The sequence below is a fragment of the Podarcis vaucheri genome (genome assembly GCF_965113315.1).
Source record: "Podarcis vaucheri genome assembly, chromosome: 1".
NCBI lineage: Eukaryota > Metazoa > Chordata > Lepidosauria > Squamata > Lacertidae > Podarcis > Podarcis vaucheri.
In genome coordinates, this window is record NC_138759.1 from 16,559,670 (window position 1) to 16,580,393 (window position 20,724).

Below are 20,724 nucleotides of genomic sequence, written 5' to 3' on the forward strand. Positions count from 1 at the left end.
ACGGATCCCATCCGCAACCAGAGGTACCACTGTATGTGTAAATAAACCATATAGCATAAAGACACCACAGTCTCTGCTGTGCCTCATTCCAAAAGGAAACAGGAACCCTGGGTAATTGCCCAGAACCCCATGATTCTCACACCAACCGCTCAGAGATTGGGGTGGCAAGCAACAGTATGTTAGCAAGTTGAAATGGTAGCTATGGTGACCACGAACAAAGAACAAAGGCATTTGGGTCGACTTCAACACAACCTCAGTTCACCAACTGTTGATGTAATACTCAGGCTTTGTGAAACCGAGTTAGATGTCAAAGTAGGGGGGGGACATTTAATTCTTCACAGCTCTGTTATTTTTTTAAACCAGGTTAAAGCAATCACACACCAAAAAAGCATCCCTTTTTTATTAAGTGTGTTCTCCACTAGAGTCTCCCCCCCCCACCTTTTTTAATTTTTTAAAAAATTGATTATTTTGCTTGCACTTTTGGAGACAGCCAGGAATTACTAATGGAAAATGACTGAGCAGCAAGAAGTCGTTTATTCTCTGTTATTCTCCTACCTGGCTGGAAACTACGCTAAGGAGTAAGGGAATTACAATGCTATTGTGGATCTTCTACCACACCTTCGCCGGGTTTTGTTCACGTGTTATTAGGTTTTGTACACACTTGTAGCAAAACTCTCTAATTTCACTGACCTGGAGCTGTGCGCTGTGCAGATATCTCGGTTCCTCCTGGGTATTACTGCTGTGCAGCCAAAATAATTGTTCACTCTATTTATCATTTCCGTCCCCAAAGATGCTCACAAATGGCATCAAAATGGCGGCACTGCCGGCAAACACACACACACACACACGGAGGTATCAGCAGACTTAGGAGAACCCCAGAATGTTCAGGGGTAGAAAGAAGGGGAATGACCTCTAGGGGACAGACCAATAGGTCTCAATGGCCACTGATGACAGATTGACGCAGGTGGCGGCAGTGGCGGAGCAAGCTGATTGGGTGCCTGGGGTGGTGTGTGTGCCCTGCGCCCAGGGGCGGGGCCAGATGCCCAAGGGGCGGGGCCAGCCGGGGCAGGACGCTCCATGGCGCCTCTGTGCAGTCTGCCTGCCTCTTCCACCTCAGCCACCTTGAAGCTGAGGGGGAGACGGCAGGCAGACCATTTGGGGCAGCACGGAGCCTGTGGGCATTCAAGCCACTGTGTCACTCCGATGAGAGATGCGTGGCTCGGGCACGCTGCAGGCCCTGTGGTGAGTGCCGCCCGGGATTTTGTCACACACACCCCTCAGTGGTGACACCCGGGGTGCACCCGCCCCCACCGCACTCCCCTTCCTCCACCCCTGGGGGGCAGGGGACCGAGAACCATGTGGGAAGACTAATGGAATGAAGTGGGTGGAACAGACGAAAAAAGGAAGAAACTCATAGATAGAGAAAGGGCAGCAAGATCCACCTTACTGTCTGGATAGGTCATTTCCTGGTTCACGTTGAGAAGCTGTGTCCCCACTTTATTACGGCTTGGAAACTTCTTATGGGCCTTTTGTGTGGAAGATAAAATGAACTTGTAATATCTGAATTTGAAGATTGGGGGGGAAATTGGCTTATAGAAGATAGAATGGTTGGAAGTTAATTAGTGAATGCTATATGTAGCTGTAGGTCAGAGAATTGGAAGTCTTTATATTTCTTTATTCTTCTCCCTCTCTCTCACCTTTTCCTCTTCCTTTCTTCCCCTTTCTTTACTTTATTTTCCCTTTCTTCTTCTTTCCACCTCTGTCCCTTTTAAACATTTGTTTTATTTGAGTGTGTTATAAAAATATACTTGGTATTGGGTATGAACTTTTGTATATCTTTGGACAAGTATCAATAAATATATTTTTAGAAAGAAAGAAGGAAAGAAAGAAAGAAAGAAAGAAAGAAAGAAGCACCTCTGTCCAGACAAATGACATCTGCCCATAGAAATATTACAGAGGAACTCAAGATTCGAACGTAGCAAAATCAAGCGAAAAACGTGAAGAAGAGTTTGGATTTGATATCCCGCCTTTCACTCCCTTTAAGGAGTCTCAAAGCGGCTAACATTCTCCTTTCCCTTCCTGCCCCACAACAAACACTCTGTGAGGTGAGTGGGGCTGAGAGACTTCAAAGAAGTGTGACTGGCCCAAGGTCACCCAGCAGCTGCATGTGGAGGAGCGGGGAAGCGAACCCGGTTCCCCAGATTACGTGACTACCACTCTTAACCACTACACCACACTGGCTCTCTGAGTATTCTCAGTGGCCATGGAATATGGACTGACTGACTGGGGGACATGTGCAGAAACATGCCGGTATTCCACAGGTGAAGCTATTATGTTAAACAGGTAGAAAATGAGGAAATAAGGGGTGGCATTCAACTAAATATTACTCAGTACAGACCCATTGAAATGGCTTGACGTGACTTACGAGTGGAATTCAACAGAGCACTAGGGCTACATCAACATTTCTGTTGATCTGACTGAACAGCCCCACTCTCATGACCATGTGGGCTGTTCTCCTAACCCTCCAGAGCAGATTTGGGGGAGGCACAGGGGGAGAAAAGGGGGGGAATCCCCATTGCACTAATCGGAGTCCTTGTGCTGGCTTTCACCCATAGGAGCCAACCCCTAGGGACTGCAGGGACTTTGGCCCCCTCAATAAAAATATTTGAGTCCCCCCAAAGTTGATGGGCATTGCCATTCAAATGGTGTGTGCACACCGTTTCATGTTATCAATTAAGCAGGGCCCCCACAATGTTTTGTTCGAGTTGGCACCCCTGCTTTCGCTAGAGGAGCAGGTTACTTGAATCTGGCCCTGAACCAGGTCTAATCATTTCCATTGGCCTACTCTGAGGAAAAAAACTTAGTTGAACACCACACAAAGTCTTCCTTCCCAGGCCGGAAACAGCTTCAGGGGTTGAGTTCCCCCTGCTATCTAGCTTTGATGCGTGAATCTTTTGCTTTGTGAATGATGTTGCCAAAACAGCATCACCTAAACACAGCTAGGAGGAACCAGCAAACTTGGAGAAACGCCAAGGTTTGCAGGAGGAGGAAATAAATAAGGGGTGGAGAAACAAAAAACAGGCCAAAGGGGACAGAGGACTGTTCAACAGCCATATAATGCTAACTATATGGTGCGGGTGGCGCTGTGGTCTAAACCACGGAGCCTAGGGCTTGCCAATCGGAAGGTTGGCGGTTCGAATCCCCGCTACAGGGTGAGCTCCCGCTGTTCAGTCCCAGCTCCTGCCCACCTAGCAGTTCAAAAGCACGTCAAAGTGCAAGTAGATAAATAGGTACTGCTCCAGTGGGACAGTAAACGGCATTTCTGTGCGCTGCTCTGGTTCGCCAGAAGTGGCTTAGTCATGCTGGACACATGACCCAGAAACTGTACGCCGGCTCCCTCGGCCTATAGAGCGATATGAGCATGCAACCCCAGAGTCTTCCGCAACTGGACCTAACGGTCAGGGGTACCTTTACCTTTTCAAGTGCTGGGAGTTGATGAAAAGAAGACCAGGTGGGAGAGGGAGTGTAAGGGCTGGAATCAAAGTAGCAGTACTCCATGCTGCAACAATTTATTGCAGGCCCCAGTTGTGATTTTCGATTAGCGGATTATTTTTAGGAACATAGCAAGCTGCCTGATACTGAACCAGACCTGTTGCTCCAGCTACCTCTGTACTGACTGACAGCGGCTCCCTAGGATTTCACAGAATCGTAGAATTGTAGCGTTTGAAGGGACCCCAAAGGTCCTCTAGTCCAATACCCTGCAATGCAAGAATCACAACTGAAAAATCCCTCACAGGTGGCCATCCCACCTCAGCAAAACCACCAAGGAAGGACAATCCAGCACCTCCTAAGGGAGACATTCGGAACCCTGCCGAGAGATGAACCTGGGCCCTAGACACAGAAAACAGGGGCTCCCCACCCCAATAGCAATGTCACAGGCATGATCTAGGATCTCACCATTAGCCTCTGACAATCTCGGCCCTTGCTTCTCCCAAATTTGCTCAGTAGATGGAAAAAGGGTGTCAGTGATAGTCATGCTTTCAAGATGAGCTGCTGGGTTCAGGGTAGGAGGAAGGAGAGAGAGGAGGGGACTTGATAACACAAGAGTCATTAGTTAGGTACAGTAAGTGTGCCTCCCACTATGCAGACAAGCAACATTTTGACATAAGCATGTGCTGTCCCTTCTTTTCCTCTGCCCCCCCACCCGCTTGAGTGCTTCAATTTGCCAACAGTCAATATAATTAATATCTGCAAAGGAGACGTGGCTGTAGCGTCCCCTCCTCCTGCTCCAAAAAGGTGGGCTTAATCATGAAACCCTCAGCTTCAGTTCCAACTCCTTGATTGAACCCCCCCCCCACAAACTCCTTCCACTTATCCCATGCCGTTAAATCGACAACAATCACAATTTGCAGCGCCTGATGATGTTATGGTCGCTGTGGGAGTGATGGCTCCGAATTTGCTATCTTTGGCATATTGGCATTCTGAACTTACAAATATAACGCAGTTGTTTTTGTTCCGTTTAATGTCAGCGCTTCTTTTTAAAAATTAAAATCTATAATAAGGGTGTGTTTTTGTCAACATGCTTCCAGAGATACGTGCTGGGAGCAGCTGGTGCTGTTTACACCAGATCCCGAGCGGAGTAACACTGACGCATCACTTCAGGTGGTTTTGGGAAGGTACGCATGTCCAAAACCTGATAACTGTGACTTTAAAGATGAATGGGAACCCCTTACAAAGTATCTGAAGATGCAACAAAGTGAACTGGACTCCTTGGCAGGTTTTGAATAAACATTCACAAACTTTTTATTGAAAATAATCAGCTAAATAGTTTGAGGATCTATACAACTTTGTAACATGCAGAAAACAGCAGTCTCAGAGAAACCAAAGACTGGAACTGAGGGAAGTTGGGGGGTGGGGGGAGGGAGGAAAAATGGGGGGACGGACAACAAGGATGATATGTTTTTGGATAATATGTCTTGTTTTAATTTTGAATAAAAAAACAAAACAAAAAACAAACCCTGATGTTACCTCAGCAAATGTGCGCTCTCAAGTTGCACATCATTTACTCGGGTCACAGGGATGGTGGGAGCAATTCTGCTGAATCTTCCTCCATCCAGGGGTACACCAAGATAATTTTAGACCCAGGGCTTATGGGGGAAGGCTTACATGGTCACTTCAGTCTCTGCTGACCATCATTTGAAGTAAAGCGAACCCTTAACTTTATATTCTCGCCGCCACCACCCCATTCTTTACAACATCTTCCAAATTCCTGATACGTTACATCGAAAATAATGATAGGAAGTTTGCCAACCCTGATTTAAAAAACAACAACTTGCAGTTTTGTGTTTTTATTTCATTTCAGTCACAGCACCACCACAACTATAGGAACTAAACAGGATGCACTTTTTCTGCTATGGTAGTTAAACACATTTATGTAAGAATAAGCACCCACGGCAGTTTTATCAAGATATGAGTACTGGCATCTCATTATAATATATATTTTTTAAACCAAACAAAGCACCGGAAATATATATTACTTCACTTCCTTCAAAATCTGTTGTCAGTCAAAATCTGTTGTCAGAGTTTAGGGGGTGACCTGCTCATTCTGCTGGGTGTTCCAACAGATAAATGTTGATTTATCTGATGAGAATAGAGACATCCTATTTCAGCATCATCATCATCACCACCACCATCATCATCATCATCATCATCATCCATACTGTTTATACCCCATCCATCTGACTGGGTTTCCCCAGCCACCCCGGGCTGCCTCCAACATACATAAAAGCATAATAAAACATTAAACATTTTTTTTAAAAAAACTTCCCTATATAGGGTGGCCTTCAGATGTCTTCTAAGGGTTGTATAGTACAGTGGTACCTCTGGTTACGAACTTAATTCGTTCCAGAGGTCCGTTCTTAACCTGAAACTGTTCTTAACCTGAAGCACCACTTTAGCTAATGGGGCCTCCTGCTGCCGCCGCTCTGCTGGCACGCAATTTCTGAGGTAAAGTTCTTAACCCGAGGTACTACTTCCGGGTTAGCAGAGTCTGTAACCCAAAGTGTTTGTAACCTGAGGTGTTTGTAACCCGAGGTACCACTGTATCTCCTTGGCTCGGGGGGGGGCGTGTCATATACCTCCATACCCTCCAATATTTCTCCAATGAAAATAGGGACGTCCTAAGGAAAAGCGGAACATTCCGGGATCAAATAAGAAACCGGAACGGCACTGCAATTTACTTTTCATTCATTAATTTTTTTTGTGGTGTTTGTAAGCTAGCCCATAACATTAAGTTCCCTGGGTGGCTTGCAGCCCAGGTGAGAGACACCTCTCCACCTGAAAACTTGATAACTAGTCAGAGCAGATGCTGCTACCATTGCTGGACCAATGGTCCAGTCTGGTCCAATATGGCATCCTATATTACCCTGTGCAATCCAATGAAAGCATGCACTTAGATTTTGCTTCTCTTCCAAGTGCTATAAACTCACACTAGATGGCTCTTCACATCAAGCAAACATGGCTGTTCTTGAGGGCAAGATTGTCTACTCCACCTTGGGGGCGGGGGGGGCAGGAAGGTAGAGTGCAAAGTTCATTCGTTTTCATAACTGTTTGAATGTAAATATAACAGAGAGGTTGGGCCCCGTATGTGGAGATCAAACTCTTTACAAGGCTGCAGAATATGACACTGCCTGCCACCTTCACCCCAAACAACGAATATACAGTGGTACCTTGGTTCCCAAATGCCTTGGTACTCAAACAACTTGGAACCCAAACACTGCAAACCCGGAAGTAAGTGTTCCGGTTTGAAAACTTTTTTCGGAAGCCGAATAGAAGCCGTTTTGAGTGTTACGCTGAGGTCTGTCTGTTTTTGCTATTTATTTTGTGGGTTTTTGTTTTTGCAGCTTTTTTGTTTTGTTTTTGTGACCATGTGGAACCCAGTTCAGCTACTTATTGACTGCAGTACATTGTTTATTGCTTTCATTTTATGGATCAAAGGCCTTGTTAGATAGTAAAATTCATGTTAAATTGCTGTTTTAGGGGTTGTTTTTAAAAGTCTGGGATGGATTAATCCATTTTGCATTACTTTCTGTGGGAAAGCGCACCTTGGTTTTGGAACAGACTTCCGGAACGGATTAAGTTTGAGAACCAAAGTACCACTGTATTATGATGATGATGATGATGATGATGATGATTTGTTAGTCACTTTTCTTACAGTGTGACCCTGAGAGTCACAGTCTCATGTGTTACCAACTGAGCTGTCCCACAATGTCACCCTTCAAATTAATGGCCTAGTGCCCAGATAAAGAGAAGTCTTTGCAGTACCTAAGCTTGACAAAAAGAGTGTCTGTCAGCTGCCTGGGAAACGAAAAGTGGTGTGTCTCCATAGGAGCCCAGATGCTCAGACAAGGTTAGGGAACAATCAGAAGAGGTGATCTAACTTAAATACTATATCCAGGAAGCGGGAACAAGTTAGACCTGTGTGTAAAAAGAACAGCAGACACGAGTTTGAATGAGCATGAGAAAGAAAAAGAGATGGGTTTTGGTTTTGTATGGATTTAGGGTACTGGCTGTCTCTCAGATTATGTGGGGCCTCTGAATACAAATCTGTTCCTAAATTTCAAGCTTTACATAATCAGTTTTTTTTAAAAAAAATCATGTAAATGTGGTGGGGGTGAACAGACATTACCGTTCTGATATGACAAAAATATACTTCAAGTACACAATTATTTGTCATGTTGTGTTTATAGCACCACTCATAAAAGAATATCATCACTCATATCATATTTGTCATCTTGTGCTTACAAATCTGTGCAAAAATAACCATAATCTGTGTCAAAATTTCATGAGGCCAGGTAACTGCTTTTGTGTCACTGTACGTTAAACTGAAGGGAGAGGGAAGGGTTGCTTTCTATACTTTGTACCTTTGCTTTCTATACTTTGTACCTTTGCTTTCTATACTTTGTACCTTTGCTTTCTACCTTGTACCTAAGAAGGATCTTCATATTCTCTGTACCTTGGATCTAAGCCAATTTCTGAGCTAGAAATAACCAGACCTGCAAAAAGGCCCCTCGAAGGAATGCAAGATAAAGGCAAGCTAGAAATAGCCAGACCTGCATTTCTTACTTTAGGAACGCAAGATAAAAAGAGACACATGCGGAGGAGACGGGATGAGGGGATGCAGGACGCTTGTATAGGGAACAATAGGGAGGGCTGTTTAGAGGGCTATAGACATGCTAAAAATAAGTTGAAAACTTTCCAGTTGATTGGGGAAGTTTCTGGAGGGCGTGGGGAGGAGGGAGAGAGCCTACTCAAGGTATAAGAAAGTCTGCAGAGGCGCATTTTCTGGGCAGTCAGTCTTCCAGAAATTATTCTGCTGGCTGTCTCCTGTGCGCAGAGAATAAACTGCTTTCCTCCAAAGAAGGATCTTTCCTGGTGTTTTCTTTTGCTCTCTCTCTGGATCTGAGGATGCGGGCCAACGATTCCCTGGCATGGACTAGGCTCAGCCTACATCTTGGTTCCCTGACCGGGAATCTGCCCCACCTCAGAGGGCTGGAGAGAGCCAGGCTCGACCTGGTGGACAGCTCAGATCGGTGATTGCAGGCTCCACGCGCGCACCCTGCCAATTTGTGGGGGGGAACCAGCCACACCGCTCCAGAGCAAGGACCCAGGTCGAGGGAGGAAAGAGGACTGGCCAGGGAAGGGACTCTGCAGCAGAAAACGGTAAGCCCAAGGGAAAGGGCGTGGGCGTGGGCCCAAGGGAAAAGAGGGAGGCCTGATCAGCCTCACCTGGTTATGCAGTAGTGTGCAGCCAGGAAGGGAAAAAAGGGCGTGGCAGTGGTGTGCCACCAGGAAGGTTTGGTAAAAAGGGAAAAGAGGGAGGCCTGATCAGCCTCACCTGGTTATGCAGTAGAGTGCAGCCAGGAAGGGAAAGGAAAAAAGGGCGTGGCAGTGGTGTGCCACCAGGAAGGTTTGGTAAAAAGGGGAACAGAGGCGTGGCAGTGGTGTGCCACCAGGAAGGTTTGGTAAAAAGGGGAACAGAGGCGTGGCAGTGGTGTGCCACCAGGAAGGTTTGGTAAAAAGGGGAACAGAGGGGAAATTATTTTGGTGTGTCTTGTGTATTGCATGCTGAAATTATTTTGGTGTGTTTTGTGTATTGCATGCTGAAATTATTTTGGTGTGTTTTGTGTTACATGTTGAAATTATATTGATGTGTTTTGTATGTTGTATGTTGCATGTCAGATACTCTAGTGACTGAATTGTCAAGTGTGGGCCAGGGCTTAGTGTCCCCTTTGGCCGAGCGATTGTAGGACTGTAGTGTGTGAAGTGTGAGAGAATTTTTATTGTGAATAGGAGCGAAGTATCTGGAAGAAATGGGTTCTGGCCAAAGTAAAAGTACCCCTTTGAAATGCTTTTGGAGATTCAAGCTGATGAGAGGGGAGGATGAGGACATTGTGTAAATTAGATTGGCCCACCCCAAAAGAATAAATTGGCCGTCCATCAGGACCCTTGATTTGCAACTCATTAATCCATTATATCAGAACATTTTGAATAACCGTTCTGATCAAATCCCCTACATTTCCACATGGAAGACCAATGTGGAAAAGAACCCCCCTTGGCTGAAGTCATGCTGCCAAAAGGTCTCAGGCAGCCGTATCTGCTCAGTCAGGAAGACAGGAGGACAACCCCCCAGTCCTCCAGGATTCAGAGAAGGAAGAAGATAAAGTTTTAATGCCCCCACCGCCTTATGCCCCGGCAACAGCCCTGGCACCACCCCCGCCACAGGGAACAGATGGCCCAGCCCCCAATCCCGTGGACAATGCATTGTTAGACCTGGGCGAAGATGGAGAAAGGGAGGAACGAGAAGAGGATGATGAGGATGAGGCATTTGTAGGAAGATTGATTAAGTTGACAAGTGATGGAAAGATATGAACAGAGGAACAGGCAGAACGTTTGAGAAAGTATGTGGAACCTTATGAGAAGTGGACGTCAGTCCCCATATGTTAAAAACAGCGGGATGTATAGGGGAACAGAGAAGAAAGTGGCAGAAAAAGTGGGGAAAGGCAGCGAAAAGAGTGACCCTCCATAGGGCACATAAGGCACAGGAGAAGGGCGCGGCCAGAGTGATGCCTCTCCATAGAGTGTATGACCCTCCGGCCCCCGCGGGACCTGATGGGGTTGTGCCCAATAGAACTCATACAGTTCAACATGTCCCCTTCTCTAGTGCAGATGTTTGTAATTGGAAGAACCAAAACCCTTCATTTGAAGAAAACCCTGCCAATTTTTAAAACATACAACCCCACTTCTTATGATGTGCAATATTTGATGGATGCCCTGCTAGCTACAGAGGAGGATAGGCGAATTCATGCTGAAGCCCGAGCACACATGAGAATGCAAGGGACAGAGGAGGCCCCTGAAGCCTACTTAAAGAGGCTGAAGGAAGCCTACCGCCAGTATATCCCTGTGGACCCAGATGAGGCTGCCAATGCCCCTATCATAAAAACTGCCTTTGTAGCCCAAGCGGCGCCCGATATCCACCAAAAAAAAAAAAATGAAGGTTTTTTTATGGGCCACACCCTTGAATGGATGCTGGAATTAGCCCAGACCATTTATAATTAGAGGGAAAAAGAGACCCAGAAGAAAAAGAAGAAGTACCAGGCAAAGAAGTTGATGGCCCTGAAGACGGGAAGTCCACCGTTAGGAGAAGAAGAGGAGGGCGAGGCCGCTTAGGAAAGAATCAGCGTGCCATCTGCCGAAAGGCACCTATTTCTTCTCCCAGGCTAAAATGAGGAAATGTCAGATGCTACTACATCCGCGTTAGAAATTCCAAGTCACCACAGCCCTCAACCCAGCTACCCTATTACCGGTAGGAGAAGGTGAGGAGCCCACGCATGACTGCATTGAAGTAATGAATGAGGTGTATTCTAGCAGGCCTGACCTTAAAGATGAAGCAGATCCCCAATGGCCATCATGGTTTATGGATGGAAGCAGCTTCATTGAGGCTGGACACTGGAAGGCAGGCTATGCAGTGGTAGCCCTGGAAGACCAGGTGATCGAAGCAAAGTCACTCCCACCTGGAACAACGGCCCAGCTGGCAGAGCTAACTGCGCTTACCAGAGCCCTGAGCCTGGCAAAGGGACAGAAGATAAACATTTATACAGATTCTAAGTATGCATTCCTGACTTTACATGCCCATGGAGCCTTATGGAAAGAAAGAGGTTTGCTTACCTCCAGAGGAAGCCAGGTGGCCCACCCACAAGCCTTATTGAACCTTCTGGATGCTGTATGGGAGCCCAAGGCAGTGGCAGTTATCCATTGTTATGGACACAAGACTGGACCAGGGGAAGTGGCCAGAGGAAACCGATTGGCAGACAGAGTAGCCAAGGAAGCAGCCCAAGAACTGGCCCCCGCCTCGGTTATTGGAGCACTGGTCCCAGAAGAGATTTTAAGCACTACTGACAAGCCAGCTTATACGAAGCAGGAGAGGGACACTGCAGACGCTCAGGGGTTGACGTTGTCCAACGAAGGATGGTACCTTACCCCTGATGACAGGATATGGATTCCAGAGTCCCTTTCTCGGCAGGTTACTCAGAGATACCATGATTCAACCCACATAGGACCAGATGCTACAACCAAGCAGCTGGAAAAATGCTTCTATATAGCCCACCTTTACCAACTGGCAGCCCAGATCTCCAGGAAATGCCTGCTGTGTCAGAAGAATAATCCCAGAGCCGGACCACTGGCTCCCCCAGGGATTCAGCACAGTGGAACCGCACCTATGGAAGATCTTGTCGTGGACTTTACTGAATTACCCCGTTGTGGACTGCACCGCTACCTGCTGGTAGCAGTGTGCACCTACACCGGATGGGTTGAAGCATGGCCCACAAAGACTGAAAAGGCACTTGAAGCAACCAGGTGCCTGCTTAGGGAAATCATCCCTCGCTATGGACTGCCAAGGTCCATAGGATCTGACAATGGACCAGCATTTGTTCATGCAGTCCTACAGGGACTGGCTAAAGCGCTCCAGATCAACTGGAAGCTGCATATTGCTTATAGACCCCAGAGTTCTGGAAAAGTAGAGAGAATGAACAGAACTCTAAAGAATCAGCTGTCCAAGCTGACACAGGAGACCGGGTCTAATTGGGTGACCATGTTGCCCTTGGCTTTATTCAGGGTCCGCAGTCTCCCGTCAAAACGGACCCATTTGTCACCTTTTGAAGTTATGTTTGGGAGACCAGTTCCATATGTTAGAATGTTAACTCCACATGTTAGCCAAGATGTGCAATTGAATAATTATGTACAGTCACTCTCCCGAGTTCTTTCTTATCTCAACAGGTGGACCCAGGCTCGCACCCCATGTGTGTTAACTGAACCGTTCCATCAGTTCGAGCCAGGTGACGAAGTGTGGGTGAAAGACTGGCAGCGAGCCCCCCTACAGCCCTGCTGGAAGGGACCCTACACTGTGCTACTCTCTACCCCTACTGCTGTGAAGGTTGCCGGCATCACCCCGTGGGTCCACCATACTCGAGTGAAGAAAGCCATTTCAGACTGGACAGTAACACCAGATCCAGAGAATTCCCTTCGGCTGACCATCTCCAGACGCCCGGTAGACAACCGCCCTGCTGATATCACTCCGGAGGCTGATATCTCCACGCACGGCTGAAGAATTGGATGGGAGGGGCGCCCGCGGGCAGCGTCCCCAACGTAAAAACTTGCTCTCCAGCAAATTCAGAGGCACCAATCGGACTTTTGGTATTGGGTCCGGAACCCCTTGATATAGTCACCCCAAGTGTCAGGCCATTGCAGGGGTGGACATATTCCTGTGGGTGCATGCTGATATATGAAGAGGGAGAAGCCCCTTTTGGGTATAATATCTTGAAGAGACAACACGAGAGCCCAGTCCACCCACAAGGGATTGTAGGGAAATTGCTCCGTATAGTAGGAGCCTCAGCAGAGAAGTGGAGAGGCACCCCTGAGGCCCGGCAAATAATTGAATACGAGTATCAGTGGGCCCTTCAGTTGTAAAAGAAAACTAGAAATGAACCCTGATTTTTGGTGGGAGGAACCATGGAGATATTGGGTTTGGTGGGTAGGAGTGATATGTACCGCCCTTGTCATATGGATGCTCTCGTATTTCTGTTGGCACGAGCGCCATAGGTTTTGTGGAAGGAAGCGATCCCCCTCTATCCCCTTGATGATCCTTCTCGTATTTATGATGGGAGAATCTATTCCCAAGGCCGAATGCTTCCAGGTCTTAAATCGTAATAGCATTTTCCCCACACAGGAAATGAGAAAACAGGGGGCTCAGAGTCTCTATAACAAGTGGCTTCAATTGGCAGAAATAGTAGCCCATGAAGCAAATAAAACTGCTTGTTTAGTTTGTACCCTTGGACCCTTAGATGGAGGAGGAGGAATGCCCATGCTCCCCATACCCCTCAATCGTTCTCAGATCCAATATACATATAGTCCATCCCGCCCAACTCCTTATTGGAACCATTCAGCTCCTTTACAGGTGGAGCATGTTGCTTCAACATTTCAGACCATGGCGAGGCTATCCGTGATCTGGCAGCAAGAATTGAAAAGGTAGCACATGTCCCTGTACAAACCTGGGAGGGCTGGGATATGTCTTGGTTGGACGGCATCTTCCCAGGTGGATGGATGGGGAGAATATTTACTATGGTGATAGGTCCAATAATGCTTCTATTGCTTTTCTGCTTCTGTATGCCCTGCTTGATGCAATGTATGCAAAATATGATGGAGAAGATGATGTCTCGCATGATGGGACCTCGCGTGATTGCTTTCATGAGAGATTATAGACCCCTACCCCAGAACGAACCTAAGTAGGGTTGTTCATAAGAAGAGGAGGGAGTGAAGGGAGAGGGAAGGGTTGCTTTCTATACTTTGTACCTTTGCTTTCTATACTTTGTACCTTTGCTTTCTATACTTTGTACCTTTGCTTTCTACCTTGTACCTAAGAAGGATCTTCATATTCTCTGTACCTTGGATCTAAGCCAATTTCTGAGCTAGAAATAACCAGACCTGCAAAAAGGCCCCTCGAAGGAATGCAAGATAAAGGCAAGCTAGAAATAGCCAGACCTGCATTTCTTACTTTAGGAACGCAAGATAAAAAGAGACACATGCGGAGGAGACGGGATGAGGGGATGCAGGACGCTTGTATAGGGAACAATAGGGAGGGCTGTTTAGAGGGCTATAGACATGCTAAAAATAAGTTGAAAACTTTCCAGTTGATTGGGGAAGTTTCTGGAGGGCGTGGGGAGGAGGGAGAGAGCCTACTCAAGGTATAATAAAGTCTGCAGAGGCGCATTTTCTGGGCAGTCAGTCTTCCAGAAATTATTCTGCTGGCTGTCTCCTGTGCACAGAGAATAAACTGCTTTCCTCCAAAGAAGGATCTTTCCTGGTGTTTTCTTTTGCTCTCTCTCTGGATCTGAGGATGCGGGCCAACGATTCCCTGGCATGGACTAGGCTCAGCCTACAAAACGTATTCATGTATGCCAAGTAAGAAATCACAATACAGTATATTCTCATCTGGAGTTGTTTCATATGCAAATAGGCTTTATTGCAATATAGATGTTTTAGTTAGATGGTTAGTTTTTAGTTGCCAGTACGCTGGTATATATGCAAATATAAACCTTTATTATTTCTTTTTTTTTTCATAGTTCTTTCTGTTAGAACAATGTTATGAGTCCTCTTAAACATGACATACAGTTTAGGGCCTCAGCATGTCTTAATCCTGCCCTGCTGGCAAATTTGAAATAGCAGCAGTGGGCTTTGGCTGCCCATGGGCTGTGTTTAAGCCATGCTACTACCTAGCTATATCCAACCTGTATATTTATAAATAATCTCAAATATTACAAAGTGGCCTAAGCCTCCAGCAGCTTCCTTCCAAAAAGAAAATGAACTTGGGTAAGCACTGCAGTCTGCAGCTCTGCAACTACTATCGGAGAAGCGGAGTTGAGCATACATTTTTTATGGTGTTGCGGTTGATTTCCTAAAGGGTTAATGTTAAAGTATCTCCATATACACTGCCCAGGCTTGCACCCTGAGGAAGTAACTGGAGGTGCACTCCATTGTCTCTCAAGACAGACGGATGCCAACAATAAAAAAAAATTAAAGGCACCTCGTTCTGGGCTGCTTTCATTTCTCAAGGAGACCATTGCTCTTTCTAAAAAATGCAACAGATGCATTTTTTAAAACATATCTGTTGCATCCCAACACTGTATTTTTTTACAAGTACTGTACTTTTTACAGGAACACAGTTGGTAGAGCATGAGAATCTCAGGGTTGTGGGTTCGAGCCAGTGGCGTAGCGTGGGTTGTCAGCACCCGGGGCAAGGCAAGTAATTTGCGCCCCCTAACCCGTGGATTTGCGCCCCCTAACCCGTGGATTTGCGCCCCCTAACCCTAACCCCCAGATGTTGCGCCCGGTGCGGCCGGCCCCCCCTGCACCCCCCACGCTACGCCACTGGTTTGAGCTCCACCTTGGGCAAAAGATTCCTGCATTGCAGGGGGTTGGACTACATGACCCTCAAGGTCCCTTCCAACTCTACAATTCTGATTCTGAAAATGCAATGTCTGAAGCATCCCTCTGCATGTGCTGTTTCTAAGGGCACCCCAACAGCTTTTACAAATACGGAGATGTATATTTAAATCAGTTTGGGCGGACGGGAAAACGGGTAGACACTAACAGCATATTCCCTGTGTGGTATTTTTGGCCGGAACTGTGACTTTACTGCACTTGTGCCTTGCTTACTGACAGGCTAGCTGACTATTACACATAATTAGCCAGGAGAGAAAGTACAAATCTTTCATCTGCTTCCAGCCTCTTGTGTGTGTGTTTACATGCTCTCTATCTGTTGCAATAGTAGCTCAACTGTGCCCTCATTAATTAGTGACAGCAATTTGTGCCTATCCTCATGTGAGATAAGCAAGCCTATTGCATAGGTAGGAATGGCATGTGATAGCAAGGTTGCAACAAAGGAAACTGTTCAAATGCACACCATCCCCTATGTCCACATCCCTGGCTCTCCCTATTGAGGAGGAGCAGCCCCTAATTTCTGCTACCACCCCTGGAAAATAATAGTTGTCCCCACTTTTTGTTTTCTGAGAGAAACTAGCAATGTATTTTTTTAAAACTTAATTAGGCTACACAGTTGTACACTTGTGTCTGACAGATTTGAGTCCAGTCTCTGGATCAGAAATGGGGAAACACATTGAAATATACCCAGAGTCAAGAGTGGATTTCATGCTCTTTATTCAGCTCATAGTGGTGAGGAGGAATGAAAGTTTCCCCAAAATATCTGCTTTATATAGATTATTTACACAATGGGCCCCCATGTGTTTGGCTAATTATAGGATTCTCCTGTAGACCAATCAGGTTGCGGATTCACTTCCACCTGGAGCGGGATTGGGTGGCTCCTGCGGACCAATCATACTGCTGCATTGTTCTAGGACCAATCATACTGCTGCATTCTGAATCCTATTGTTCTAGGACCAATCAGACTGCTGCATTTTGGATCCTATTCAACTCAGTACATAACACACATCCTGACTACTGCGTAGGCAGACACACTGCCAGCAATAAATCACACAGAGCATGTGAAGTTAACTCTTTATTAGCAGAAACAAGGCCTGCTGAGAGGAGTCAGGCCGAATGAGCACAGCGACTCTTCTTGGTAGGTCTTGTCTCTGTGAGAAGAGAGAGGAAGAGATTTAGGCAGCTGTGGGAAGGTGGGGATTTTCAGTTTCCAAAACTGCCTAAATCTCCTCCTCCCTCTTCCTTCCTCTTCTGGTCCTGGGAGACCAGCGGGGAGAGGAGCTTGTCTCAGTAGGAGGGGGGCACTTCCTGGCTTCTTCACCAGCTGGACTCATCTCTGCTTCTCCTGCTTCAGCTTCTGTTTCTGGCACAGACTCTCCCAGCTCACTAAGCCCTGTTACCACTTCAGCTTCCGACTCCGACTCCTCCCAGTCTTTTCCCTCTGCCTACTCATTGTCATTCCGCCACCAATCCCTGGGCCTCTGAGCCTTCTTGCCTTGGGGGTCCCCCAGCTGGTGCTTCCCACCATTCCTCTATGTGCAACCAGTCCATGACAGACCTCTGGGGCTTGCTGGCAACAGCAGAGGCCTTTTCAGCTTAGTGCAACCCAGTTTGGCCACACTGGGTTCCACGTTGCATGGGGCACCACAACAATGCTGTAGAATGGAGTGTGAGAGGCAGGAGGCGCCAAATTTTCATGTTGCCTAGGGCAGCACCAAAATTTGAGAGCTCCACTGGCAACAGTGCCAACCCACTGCATATCACTTTTTGGGGTTACCTCAGGGATGTCTCCTCCCCGCCCACCCCCCCCAGGTTTGTCTTTGTTAGTATGGGTATTCTGGCGGGGCAGGAATTATTGTGGGAAGAGCACATATGCTTATCAATCAAATAACGATGCTTAGTTGGCTAGTAAGTCTGCTGAGTTAGTTTGCTTAGGACCACACTGCACATGCTATAAATACAGAAGGATCCCTTCTCTTAAACTATAGAGCACCAGGTACACTGATGATCCCATCCAAATAAATAAATACATGAAAAGTTGGAAGGTGTGAAGTTGTGCTTGATGACCCATGACTAAGATGGCCTAATGGATTTTCTTTCTTTCTTTTTTCCTTTTTCTGTCCAGGGTACAAGGTCTACTCCAACAACGGTGCTATTTCTTCTTCAGCGCTCTTTTTCCTTCTCCTTTCATAGGGCATCCTTTCCCGTGCAGCTTTTTCAGCCGTTTCATCTCGTCTTTGAAATATTCACGTTCATCTCTGTAGAGGCCATAGAAGCCAAGTTTTGTCATGAAGTTGTGGTAGGTATTGCGCGGAGGATGCCAGCCATAAACTTCCTTCCGCATCACATAGGGCGGCTCGCTTAACAGTTTGATGACTTTCATGGACGATGTTATCAGTTGGGCGAGCCACTTCACCAAATATCCACACACTCAGGCGGGCCATCTGTAAAGCGTAGTAGGAAAGGTTGGACGACATCTCCAAGCACAAACCGGGTGCATGGAATTGCGGGCACCTCCTCACTGTGGGTTAAACCACAAAGCCTAGGATTTGCCGATCAGAAGGTCGGCAGTTTGAATCCCCACGACGGGGTGAGCTCCCGTTGCTCGGTCCCTGCTCCTGCCAACCTAGCAGTTCGAAAACACGTCAAAGTGAAAGTAGATAAACAGGTACCGCTCCTGCGGGAAGGTAAATGGCGTTTCCGTGCGCTGCTCTGGTTCACCAGAAGCGGCTTAGTCATGCTGGCCACATGACTCGGAAGCAGTATGCCAGCTCCCTTGGCCAATAAAGCGAGATGAGTGCCGCAACCCCAGAGTCGGTCACGACTGGACCTAATGGTCAGGGGTCCCTTTACCTTTACCTTTACCTCACTGTCCCAAGCGTGCCTCTGCCTGCAGGACACCTAATGGATTTTCTTTGGGTGGTATTCAACTGGATAAATGCATGAGCTGAACAACTTCCACTTGTGCAACAGGACTTCCACACACACACACACACACACCGCCCTCCGGCCCCTGCACACACCCTAATTCTCTTCTGGGGGTTCCGTAGCCTTTCCCAGCAGATTTGGGGATAGCATGGGGTGCACTCTTTCCCCAGACAATGGGGGTCCCTGACAACTGGGCAGGCTCACTAGAGTTTATGGGAGTCCACAGGTTGGTCACCCCTAAGAGAAAAGGGGAGGTAGTTTTTGCTTAGTTCCCTGAGAGAGGAACCCAGTGGAAAAGCATGGAAGGACACAGGTGGAGGGGGCGGGGGGATGGATGGAAATGGTCACCTTCAATTGCCATGGCTCACTGCCGGTTCAAAAGCCATTCTGTGAGCAGAAAGGTGGTGCCGGGTGCACTCTACCATCTCCCTGATTTTGGAGAGTCTGAGAATGGAGGTTAAAAGTCCAGGAAGATAATGTGGTGGAACCCTCTTGGGATGGTACAACTTCACACTGCGAATTCAGGTTACAGCAGCAATTCAAAACAACGGGAGCAACATAAAACCAACGGTAGGAGCAGTGTTAAAAACAACCACATAACACCCAGAAGCCACCCGTCAATTGGGTCAAAGTGTTTGTGACAATGTACAAATTGCAACGTGACCAAAAAGGAAGAAAATTAAGTTCAGCAACTGCTGTTCTTGGCATAGATGCGTAAAAAGGGAGACACATTGCCCACCTCGTCTGCAGCAGAACCATCATTCCAAAGAACAGCAGCATCTGATCATCCACGTAATTGGAGTCATTACCTTTCTGTAATTATTTAGATTTTCTAATTTCCAGGTGAACCTGTGATGTAGAAAAATATCTGAGACCAACTCAGGCCAATCAGTTTATCTTTGCAAAAATGCATAGAAAAAATGTGTATAAGAGGGGAAATGTACACTAAAATGCTGCTGGATTTTCATCTGGACTGTATTTTTTTTTAGAATGCAAACGGATGTGGAGGTTTGGAGAACTGAGCTTCTGCGCTGAAAAAAAATGAGAAATTGAGAGAAGCCAAAATGGAACGATTCACCCATTGCTAAGTGGTGTGAACTGGCTGGTGACTGGGACCCTGACAATCACCTGAGGATGCCACAAGCTGATGCCAGGCCTGTCTCCGCTACCCCACTGCTCATGCCCTCCCCCGAGTGCTTAGCTTTCCCTTGATATTCTCTGCTAGCTCATCCTTGCGCTGCCGCTGCTGCCGTTCACTGTGGGCTGCATTCCATATGGAACGACAAGATCTCTAGCTGAATCATAATCAAGTGAGAAGTCTGTCGTGGATTCTTGCCAAGGCTTGGCATCCATTTTTGGTAAGGCTTCGTAGAGCAATTCCTCTTTCGAGCAAGTTTAAACTTCCAAGGCGAATGTATTCCAGCCCCTGGATTCACACTGCACTTCCCAAGGTGTGTGCATCAGGCAACATCATCTCCGCTATAATATTCACCAGGCCAAGGTGGGGAATCTCAAGACAAGGAGCCAAATCGGACGCCAGCCCCCAAAGCAACATGACTGTTGCACCATCCCTGTGCGAGGTGGGATCGAAGGGTGGACAGTGGCCGCATCCCCACACCATCCTCCCTTGCAAGGCTTGGATCTGGGGAGGGCGGTGTAAGAAGGATGTAACAGCCATGCCGCTTGGGGGCCGGGGCTGGGTGGTCAAGGTGGGCTCTGATTGTCCTCCGCCCCTGTCCCCACCCTCGGCGCATGCACACCCACACAACACCAGTCCCTGGCGGCATGGAGATAAGTTCCACCATCAGAGCACAGGGTCTGTTAACAACTCTCAGAACCCTTAACAGTTCCCTGGAAGGGACCATTACTTTGGGAGAAGGCATGACTGTTTAAAATGATATGATACTGCTTTCATTATACAGCCGTACCTTGGTTTTCATGCAGCTTAGTTCTCGAACGTTTTGGCTCCCGAACGCCGCAAACCTGGAAGTGACTGTTCCGGTTTGCGAACTATTTTTGGAAGCCGAACGTCTGATGGGGCTTCCGCAGCTTCCAATTGGTTGCAGGAACTTCCTGCAGCCAATCAGGAGCTGCGCTTTGGTTTCTGAATGTTTTGGAAGTCGAACGGACTTCTGGAATGGATTCCGTTTGACTTCCAAAGTATGACTGTATAGGCAGATGGGGTCTCAAGGTTGCATGATCCACAGCTAGATTGGGTAAGTGTTTTGAAGCATCCCATGTATT

At 47.1% G+C, this 20,724-nt stretch overlaps 1 pseudogene across 1 annotated transcript; it reads right to left on the minus strand.

Moving 5' to 3' along the window:
• Positions 1 to 17,696: 17,696 nt before the first annotated feature.
• LOC309526896 (small ribosomal subunit protein mS33 pseudogene) lies at positions 17,697 to 18,041 on the minus strand (annotated as a pseudogene). Its single transcript has one exon. The product of its transcript is annotated as a small ribosomal subunit protein mS33 pseudogene (transcript).
• Between the last annotated feature and the right edge of the window lie 2,683 nt (positions 18,042 to 20,724).